The sequence below is a fragment of the Lagenorhynchus albirostris genome, chromosome 2, assembly GCF_949774975.1.
Source record: "Lagenorhynchus albirostris chromosome 2, mLagAlb1.1, whole genome shotgun sequence".
In the NCBI taxonomy this organism is placed as follows: domain Eukaryota; kingdom Metazoa; phylum Chordata; class Mammalia; order Artiodactyla; family Delphinidae; genus Lagenorhynchus; species Lagenorhynchus albirostris.
This window is the reverse complement of record NC_083096.1, coordinates 161,822,920-161,834,385: the sequence shown is the minus strand read 5'-3', so window position 1 is coordinate 161,834,385 and position 11,466 is coordinate 161,822,920. Positions and strand designations below refer to the sequence as shown.

At 39.2% G+C, this 11,466-nt stretch overlaps 1 pseudogene; it reads left to right on the top strand.

Annotated features, from left to right (window-relative positions):
* Positions 1 to 9,891: 9,891 nt before the first annotated feature.
* Positions 9,892 to 10,611, top strand: LOC132516307 (60S ribosomal protein L7-like; annotated as a pseudogene).
* Positions 10,612 to 11,466: the final 855 nt, after the last annotated feature.

The following is an 11,466-nucleotide window of genomic DNA, read 5'->3' as shown; positions in this document are numbered from 1 at the left end:
TGGGGACTGGGCTGGCGCTGTGCATCATGGGATAGGCTCGGGCCCCGGCCCTGGCTTTGGCAGCGGCATGTGTGGAGAAGGCAGGCGGCTGTGGAACAGGTTGCCTGGTTGCCATGCCAACCCAGGGCCTGTGTGAACTTGGGAAACTCGCAGGCAACACTACCGCTGCGCGCGCGAGTGGCCGCCCGCGAGGGGAGCGCGCGCCGTCCCCTCGCGGGCCGCCGCGGGCAGCAGGAGGAGTCCCGCGGGCCCACACCGGAGCGCCCGCGGTGCCCGGTTCCCGGCCCAGCACCGCACGGAACTGGGCACGCGGTGTCAGGGTAGTGACCTTAGCCGAGGCGCCACCCGCCTCCGCGCCCTCCCTATTTCACCTCCAGATTGTAACGGCCTGCAGGATTAATGGACGCTTATTCCAAGGCTCTGGCGGGACAGGAGCTGGGTTCAAACCCCTTTGCTGCAACTTTCTGGCTCTGTGGACTTACTTAATCTTCCTGCTTCCATTGCCCCATTTGTAAAACGAAAAGGAAAATGAGAATTGCTACTTAACTCTGCCCTGAGGATTAAGTGGATAATATGGCTTATTATTCCATTTAATAATGTGAAATGCTTAGTACAGTGCCTGGTACTTGTAAATAGGCCCACTATAGAATTTGCGGGGGTCTAGCGCAAAATGAAAGTGTGAGGACCCCTTGTTCAAAATTGTTAATGAATTTCAAGATGGAGATAGCAGAACATTAAACCCAAATCAAAGATTCAAAGCTGTCCTTGTTTGTAAGCACTCATTCAGTGTTACCTGTTGTCATTCTGTCCAGTTCCGAAAATGAATAGAAATAGAAAATGGCCATTTGATGAAAATGACTTTTCAAAATCAGTAGTATTTCATAAGATATAGTTATTATATATAAAACTAAACCCAAGATGGATTGAAAACATAAGCAAACCACAACACTATAAAAGACCACAAGAGGATATAGGGGGAGAAAGCTTTCTAATTAGAGAGGGGAAATGTTTATAATGAATCAAAATCAATACATCCCTTTAAAAATTTAAGGAAAATTAAACATTTATATAGTAAGAGTGCCACCATCAATGAATAAGCGAGAAAATAGCTTTAAAATATTGTAATACTCGTGGTAGACAAATGGCTAATCTTCATGATAAATACAGAAATTCTCTAATCAGTTAAAAAAGAGCAATCCAGACATAGAAACCAAACTTATGTTTACCAAAGCGGAAGGGGGGGAAGGGATAAATTAGGAGTTTGGGATTAACACATACACACTGCTGTATATAAAATAGATAACCGGGAGTTCCCTGATGGCACAGTGGCTAAGACTCCCCACTCCCAAGGCAGGGGGCCCAGCTTCGATCTCTGGTCAGGGAACTAGATCCTACATGCCGAAACTACGAGTTCACATGCCCCATTGAAAATCCCCCACGCGGGAACAAGGACCCAGAGCAGCCAAATTAACAAATAAAATTAGTTTATAATGATGGTTGCACAACTCTGACAATATGCTAAAAACCACTGAACTGTGTGCACCTTAAATGGTGAAGTTTATATTATTTGAAATATATCTGGACTTTCCTGGTGGTTAAGAATCCACCTGCCAATGCAGGGGACACAGGTTCGACCCCTGGTCCCGGAAGAGCCCACATGCCACGGAGCAACTAAGCCCCTGCGCCACAACTACTGAGCCCACGAGCCATAACTACTGAAGCCTGCACACCCTAGAGCCCGTGCGTGGCAACAAGAGAAGGCACTGCAATGAGAAGCCCACGCAACGCAACGAAGAGTAGCCCCCTCTCGCTGCAACTAGAGAAAGCCCGCATGCAGCAACAAAGACCCAACTCAGCCAAAAATAAATAAATAAATATTTTAAGAAAGAAATATATCTCACTAAAGCTATAAAAATAGGAAAAAGTGAATAATAAAAAGAAATGCAACTTTGAAATATATTTTCATCTATTAAATACACTGGCAAAAATTTAAATGATCATTAACACCGTGTTTTGGCGAGTTTTGTGAGAAAATCAGCACTCACATTGTTTATATTGTTTGAGGAGATATTACTGTTTTATGTTATTTTTTATTTAAAAGATAAAAGGGTGAGATTTTTATTTCTGAAAAAGAAGATAAGACTTGGAAGTTAAAGATCTGCTACTTCCAGGCTATGTGACCTTGGACAAGTTCCTGAGTGTCAGCACCCTCAGTTGCAAAATAAGGTACATACAGGACTGTTACAACGGTTAAATAAACTAACATATATAAAGTGCCTGACAGAGAATTAGCACTCAATAAATGTAGCTGTTTTATTGTAGTTGTAGTCTTGTATTCATTTCTGAATCCCCAGAGAGCAGCTTAGTGCAAGGCACAGAGTCATTGTTTATTAAGTGTTTGTTAAATGAATGAATTCAACAGCCATTTAGAGTGACAACTCTCAAATCCAATGGTCCTAAAAGTAATATGCTGTATTCAAAGATCCCAGCTCTTAAGCCAGACCAGAAATTACTTCCTTACCTCTCTGAGCCTCCAGTTTTCTCCCATGGAACATAAGGTTAATATAACAGCACTAAATGAAATAAAGCAGATAAAGCATTTAGCCCCATGGGGCCAGGACAGTGGAATGCGCAGAGTAGTCATATTAGAAAAACATATAAGAGGAGGAAACTTAGCAGACATGAGAAAATTACAAAATTTCCAGAACTTTACCAGGCTCTGTGCTCCATGATGTCATTCTGAGATCCATGATTAGCTCAATTTTAAGCTTTAGCTTTCATTACTCAGTCCGAGATTCCATTATCAGCTTAGCCACAGTCATGTGGTACCACACCCCATCCAGGCCTCTCCTCCATCCAAAGCCCAACAGAATACCAGCCAGCCATCCCTGCTTTCCCTTAAGGAATTCCTCTCAAAAAACCTTAGGCCCCCGCCAGGCCCCCAAAATAACTCTATCACAACATCACCTGCAACAAACTCATGAGACATCCTATTATGCTTACCTGTGTGCCATGCACTGTAAGACTTTTATATACATTATTTCATTTAAAACTCCCCAAATACCTATGATATGAGCAACATTATTATTCCCATTTAAAAATGAGAAAACTGGGACATCCCTGGTGGTCCAGTGGCTAAGCCTTCATGCTCCCAATGCAGGGGGCTTGGGTTCGATCCCTGGTCAGGGAACTAGATCCCACATGCATGCCGCAACTCAAGAGTTCACATGTCCCAGCTGAAAAGATTCTGCGTGTCACAGCTAATGATCCCGAATGCCACAATGAAGGAACCCAAATGCCACAACTAAGACTCGGTGCAGCCAAAATAAAAATAAACAAATAGATATTAATTTTTTTAAAATAAAAATGAGAAAACTGAGACTTGGGAGGTTATGGAACCAGATTAGTATTTATCCAAGTGTGTTATCTAAGGCTATTTGCTGAGAGTTGTCTGTTCAGGAGGCTGTCGAAATCATCCCTAAATCTTGAAAATCTCCACAATTCAACTGATTAAACCCATGCATAACAGATAATGTAATCAATCTTTGGGAGTTTTCAAAAACCAAGAATCTAATCAAACTGTCCTGGGATGAGGATTAGGGTGGATTTGGGAAGAGTATTCTAATCTAATCAGTAATCCATTCCATTGTAACCTAATCAGACAAAGAGAGATCTTAGACAGAAACATTTAGTGAAGGCCATTCAAGAATGTCTTTGTTCAAGAATTTCAAATGTTACCTCTTCCTTCAGGTGGAAGTGGTTCTCCATGTATGGTCTGAGGCTCACCAGTGAGTCAGCAAACTGGCCATGCTGACAGCTGAGAACAAATCCTGGAGTGGACAAATGCTGTTCAATTCCACAGACTTTCACTCTCTTACAGCCAACTGCTATTGGGTGATAAATGTTACTATAATATTGTATTTGTAAACTGAATATAAGGCATTCTCAAGCAAAGTTGGGACACTCCCAATTTTCTGGAAAGATGCTTTGTTATCAGTGTCGATTTGCTTTGCTTTTTCAACTGTGTTACACTTGTGTTTTTGTATATTTGTAGACTCTCCCTTGGGTTGCACTTCCACTCTTTGTTTTGGTACTTGGGTAATTGTTACACTGTTAACATTTCCATTGTCATTCTGTTTTTTTTAGCAAATCTTGGTTATTAGAGTGCTTTTCCCATAGGAACAGAGGAGGGAGGGAGGGTTTGGGCTTCCAACATTGGTGACTAAGTAATTCCAATCAACTCTCCCACTGAGGAAAACTAGAAAACTGGAAAAATCTGAAAATCTCGTCTTGAAATCATTGGAAAGTTAACAAGTTAGTGAAGAATTACTGAGCCAGGATCTGGGAAAGGAGAGAGATTGAGGAATGTAAGCCCCATAAATAGGACTACTTTTCCGGGTGGGGCATTTCTTGAGACGTAGTTTTCCTGAGAGGTAGCTAAGAGACAGAATGATGCTTACAACAGCCTTGGGTACTTAGCAGAACAGAGATTGGAGTCCAGAACCTGCTGAGAGAAAGCACCTAGTAAACAGCTCTCACTTTGGATTGGGATCCCAACAGACTGTACCCTAAAAGCAAAGGTGAATAGAGTAGACAAGCTCTTACAAAGATTGAAACTCAACTTCAAAACATCTCAAACACTGAAATTGTCTTAAAGTGATCCCAGAGTGCCAGTGCCCAAGAACCTGGCAGAAAACAAAGTGAGGGACTTCCCTGGCAGTCCAGTGGTTAAGACTTCGGCTTTCAATGCAGGGGGTGCAGGTTCGATCCCTGGTCAGGGAGTTAAGATCCCACATGCCTCATGGCCAAAATACCAAAACATAAAACAGAAGCTATATTGTAACAAATTCAATAAAGACTTAAAAAAAAAAAAGTGGTCCACATTAAAAAAGTCTTTAAAGGAAAAAAAGAAAAGGAAACAAAGTGAATCCTCTCTAAAGATATCGTTATCTAGGCCTCAAATTATTTTTATGAACACTTATGCAAATATAATATTCAGTGAACAAACAAAAATAATCACGCATACTAGGAGACAAGATAACATGAACAAAAAATAACAGCAACGAAAGACAATTGAAAAGCATGCAAAAGAACCTCATATTGAAGTCATCAAATTGTTTGTTCAAGAAGATAATGGAAGATGGATAATTCTGACAGAAAACTAGAAATTACAGACAAAAGCCAATTCTATGACAGAAAAATATAATAGAAATTAACAACCCAAAGGATTGGGGTTAACAGCAGATTAAACACTGCTGAAGAGAGAATTAGTAAATTTAGAGGTGGGAAGAAAATATCCAGAATGAAACATAAAGAGGCAAAAATGGTAGGAAAGAGAGAAAGGATAGAGTTACAGAGGAGAGAATGAGACTGTTTAACATACAGGGCACTGGAAAACTGAAAGGACAGGAAGGAAGGAGTGGGGCAGAAGAAATACTTGACATGAAAGGGCTAATTTACCAAAACTAATGAAAAAAATAAAGCCACAGAGTCAAGAAGCACTATGAATTGTAAATAAGAAAAACCTGAGGAAAATTAAAACTGGTATGTCGGTGAGGGTTGAGAGGATGGTGACTGTCTTTTCACCCATCCTCCAGAGACATGGGGTCAAATCAGGCAAGTGGGAAAGCCTTAATGAAAACAAAACTGAAGCAAATTCAATACATGCGAGAAATGGAGGAAGCAAAGTATAGTTTTGACAAAAAAAAAAAAGGAAAGGAAGGAAGAAAGAGAGAAAAAGAAAAGCTAATACCAAAGAAAAAGAATTAGAAAGTTTATTAATAAAATCCCAGAACTAAAGTTCTAGACAATACGTCCATAAATGACCTCACAGAGGAATCTGATGGCATATAAAAAAGATGTAACAGCACTGGCTTGTTAGGAGATGTCAGTATAGATAGATTTTAGAAACTGATAGGAATTAAATAAACATGAGTATGAGTTTTAAGGTTAAGCAATTCCCAAAAAATAAAATAGCATTTATAACTTTCAAACTAGCAGAAGAAAACCTCATCATGCAAAGTACAAATATATGTATATATACATATATACAATCCTATTTACTACATAGGAAATAGGAAATACAAAATAACATAGCAGGAAAAAAGTCTTAAGAGTAATTCCAATAAATATTGAAAGACTTGGGAATTCCCTGGTGGTCCAGAGGTTAGGACTCTGTGCTTCCATTGCAGGGGGCCTGGGTTTCCATCCCTTGTCGGGGAACTAAGATCCCACAAGCCAAGCACCAAGTGGCCTAAAAAAAATCTGAACAACACAAAAAGCTCATTTTACTGGCTATATGTAGAATTCTATTCTCAACCAACAGAAAATCATACTTTTTAAACATACATAGTAAATGTTTAAAAATAGAACGTGTATAATACTATAAAGGAAGCCACAAGAAATTCCAAAAAATCAATATCATATAGACCATGTTCTCCAACCATAAGATGTGAAAGTTAAAACCTTTTTATTGTTGAAAACTACAAATCCTATAAGTTGGACACTATAAGATTACATTTTTAAGCAACCACTGTGTTTTTTAAAAAACATAAAGGAAATAACTTAGAAACAAATAATAAGGAAAACACTGTGTGTCAAAATTTGTGGGACAGAACAAAAACAGTATTGGAAAGAAGTATATATTGACAATTTTATTTATTTATTTTTAAAATTTATTTATTCTATTTATTTATTTTTGGCTGTGTTGGGTCTTCGTTGCTGCACACGGGCTTTCTCTAGTTGCGGCAAGTGGGGGCTACTCTACCTTGTGGTGCGTGGGCTTCTCATTGCAGTGGGTTCTCTTGTTGTGGAGCATGGGCTCTAGGCACACGGGCTTCAGTAAGTATGGCACTCAGGCTCAATAGTTGTGGCTCACAGGTTCTAGAGTGCAGGCTCAGTAGTTGTGGCGCATGGGCTTAGTTGCTCTGTGGCATGTGGGATCTTCCCCAACCAGGGCTCCAACCCATGTCCCCTGCATTGGCAGGCTGATTCTTTTTTTTTTATGTATTGCATTTTTTTTAATTCTTTTTTTAAATTTATTTTATTTATTTATTTTTGGCTGTGTTGGGTCTTTGTTGCGGTGCATGGGCTTCTCACTGAGGTGGCTTCCCCTGCTGCAGAGCACAGGCTCTAGGCACGCGGGCTTCAGTAGTTGTGGCACGTGGGCTCAGTAGTTGTGGCTCACGGGCTCTAGAGCGCTGGCTCAGCAGTTGTGGCGCACAGGTCTAGTTGCTCTGAGGCATTTGGGATCTTCCCGGACCAGGGCCTGAACCCGTGTCCCCAGCATTGGCACGCTGATTCTTAACCACTGCGCCAACAGGAGAGTCCATATAACTTTTTCTTATACTTTTAGATAATTTTGTATCTAAAGATCTTATACCTTATTAGATTTACTCCTGTGTCATAGTTCTGTTGTTATTTTAATGTTTTCTTTTTATAATTACATCATATGAAGTTACTGGTGTATAGAAGAGCAATTGGCAATTTTGTATACAGACCTTATAATCAACTACCTTGCAATATTCTTCTATTACTCTAGTAAATTGTCTAGAGATTATTGTGTTTTTTAATGAAAATAATCATGTCATATGAGTATAATGAAAATTTTATCTCTTCCTTTACAATAGTTATGCCACGAATCTCTTACTATTTTCTTATTGCACTGGCTAGGGCATCCATCACATTGTTGAGTAGAAATAGCAATAGTTGGCATGTGTATCAGGTTTATAATTTTAAAGGGAATGTTTTTAAAGCTTCCATATTTATGATGACATTTATTGTATGTTTTTTATAGGTGCTTTCTTTGGGTTACCATTCTATTTCTAATTTATGTTCAATTTTGTCAAATACTTTTCCTGCATTTATTGAAATGTTTATATGGGTTTCTTTTTCCTCTTTAATCTGTTATTACAGTAAATGACATCTATAGATACTCTAACATGTATATATATTATTCCTGTGATGACCCCAACCTGGTCATTGTATTTGTTTCTTTTATTCATTATCGGATATTATTCACTAATATTTTGTTTAGGATCTTTTCACCTATATTCACAAGTAAAATGTATTTGTAATAACTTTTCCCTGTTTTAACTTTATCTGAATTTGGTATCAGGTTATATTGGCCTCATCGAGTTGGCAGGAGGTGGGTATTCCCTCTTTTTCTGTGCTCTGGAAGAGGTTGTATAAGATGATCTGTGTATAAGAATAATCTGTGGCTTGAAAGTTGACAGAATTTGCCTGTAAAGCCATCAGGGCCTGGTGTTTTCTTTGTTGGAAGTTGTTTACTGCTCCAATGTTTAAAAACCTTTCATTATGAAATAATGATAGATTCACAGGAAGTTGCAAAAAAATGTACTGGAAGATCCTCTTTACCCTTCACACCCAGTTTTCCCTAATGGTAACATCTTGCATAACTATAGTACAATATCAAAACCAGAAGATTGGCCTTGGAGCAACCCACATGGCTTATTCATATTTCACCAGTTTTACATGCACTCATTTCTGGGTGTATGGGTGTACATTTTTATACAATTTTATCACATGTGTGGACTGGTGTAACCACCACCACAATCAAGGTACAAAACTATTTCATCACCACAATGATCCTCCTACTTCCCCTTTACAGCTATAACCACTCCTCCCCCCACCCCTTATCTAACTGCTGGCTACCACTAATCCGTTCTTCACCTCTGTAATTTTGTTATTTCAAGAATGTTATATTGGGACTTTCCTGGTGGTCCAGTGGTAAAGAATCCTCCTTACAATTCAGGGGACACAGTTTTGATCCCTGGTCAGGGAACTAAGATCCCTACACCACGGGGCAACTAAGCCCACCCACCGCAAGTACTGAGCTCATGCACCTCAACTTGAGAGCCTGTCCGCCACAACTACAGAGCCCACATACCCTGGAGCCTGCACACCACAACTAGAGAAGAGAAAACCCACGCGCCAGAACTAGAGAGAAGCCTGCGTGCCGCAACTAAGACCCCATGCAGCCAAAAATAAATAAATAGATTCAATGAAGAATTTTTAAAATATATATATTGTATTAGTGGAGTCATACAGTATGTAACCATTCAAGGTTGGCTTTTTTCACTCAGCATAATTCCCTTCGGTTCTATCCATGTTGCATGTATCAATGTTCTTTTTCATTGCTGAATTAACTAGTATTCAGTGGTATTGCTGAACCATTGAATTCAACCATTGAAGGACATTTTGCTTGTTTCCAGTTTTTGGCTATTACAAGAAAAACTGCTATAAACAATTGTGTACAGATGTTTTGTTTTGTGAACATAATTTTCATTTCTCTGGGATAAATTCTCAAGAGTATAATTTTAATCATTATAAGATTACTTGCCATTTGGGTTTTTCTTGAGTCAATTTTAATTGTTATATTTGCCAGGCAGTTGTTCATTTCATATAAATTTGGAAATTTATTGGCATAAGTTTACAACAGTTTTCTCTTAATATCTTTTATTTTATTATATTTTTTTTGTGGTACGTGGGCCTCTCACTGTTGTGGCCTCTCCCGTTGCAGAGCACAGGCTCCAGACGCGCAGGCAGAGCACAGGCTCCAGACGCGCAGGCCCAGCGGCCATGGCCCACGGGCCTAGCCGCTCCGCGGCATGTGGGATCCTCCCGGACCGGGGCACAAACCCGTGTCCCCTGCATTGGCAGGCGGACTCTCAACCACTGTGCCACCAGGGAAGCCCCTCTTAATATCTTTTAAATCTAAGTTTTCTCTGTAGTTATAGCCCCTTTATTATTTACAATATTATTTATTTGTGCTTTTCTTTCTATTCTCATTAAATCTCACAAGAGATGTGTTTACTCTGTTAGCTTTTTAAAAAGAAAAACATTTTTTCTTCCTCTTTTCCATCTGGAACCATGGAGGGTACAGAAAAGGAGAAAAAGCTTCCTGCTGTGTCAGAAGCCCTTAAGAGTGAAGGAATTTTACAGAGCTGCTGATCAAGCATCTAAAAAAGAAGTTTGCCCCAAAAATGCTGTGAAATGCAAGGAGGAAGCTTACCTTACAAAAAAGCTAAGTACTATCACAAGGAATATAGGCAGATGTACAGACTGAGATTTGAATGGCAAGGATGACAGGAAAAGCTGGCAACTTCTATCTACCTGAGAAACCAAATTGGCATTTGTCATCAGTATCAGTGGTATGAGCTCAAAGGTCCGCAAGGAGTTTCAGGTTCTTTGCCTTCGCCGGATCTTCAATAGCACCTTCTTTGAGCTCAAGTTAACACTGTGAGGATTGTGGAACCATGTATTGCCTGGGGGTACCAGAATTTGAAGTCAGTAAATGAATTGATCTACAAATGTGAGTTATGGCAAAATCAACAAGAAGTGAATTGCCCTGACATATTAACACATTGATTGCTTGATGTCTTGGTATATTTGGAATCATCTGAATGGAGGATCTGATTCATGAGATTTATACTGTTGGAAAACACTTCAAAGAAGCAAACAACTTCTTCCAGCCCTTCAAATTATCTTCTCTGACAGGCAGAATGAAGAAAAAGACCACCCATTTTGGAATGTGGAGTTGCTGGCAACAGAGAAGACCAGATGAACAGGCTTATTAGAAGGATGAACTAAGGTGTCTACCATGATTATTTTTATAATCTAGTCAGTTAATAAAAAGTGACTGATTTCAAATTGAAAAGCAAACACTTTTTTTACTTTGGGTCTTTTTCATTGATTTCTACCATTAATTATTTTGGTTATTACATCCTTATGTTTCTAGGTTTATTCTATCAATTTTTTCTTTTACATTTAGTTCATTAATTTTATCTTTTATTATTTTCTGATACAAACATTTAAAGCCATACATTTCCCTTGAGACTCTATTTTCTCTGCATCCTACAAATGTTAAATGTAATATCTTTATAATAACTTAGTTCTATGTATTTTTCTATTTCCAATGTGATTTCTTCTGTGGCCTCTCCCGTTGCGGAGCACAGGCTCCGGACGCGCAGGCTCAGCGGCCATGGCTCACGGGCCCAGCCGCTCCGCGGCATGTGGGATCTTCCCAGACCGGGGCACGAACCCGTGTCCCCTGCATCTGCAGGTGGACTCTCAACCACTGCGCCACCAGGGAAGCCCTGATTTCTTCTTTGACTCATGATTTGTTTCTTTTTAAATTTCTAAATATATGTTTTAACTTTTATTTAACTTTAATTTTTTAATTTAACTTTTATTATCTTCTAATAACTTCTAACAATAGTGTTGTGTTATTTTTTTAATGGTTTTTAATTGTGTATCACCCTTGCTGTAATTTTTCAAAAAGAAGTTTCAACTAAACCAAATTAATAAGAACAGGTAGCATATTATCTTTCTTTTTTTTTTAATGAATTTATTTATTTATTTTTGGCTGCGGTGAGTCTTTGTTGCTGTGCATGGGCTTTTTCTAGTTGCAGCCAGTGGGGGCTACTCTTCCTTGCGGTGTGCGGG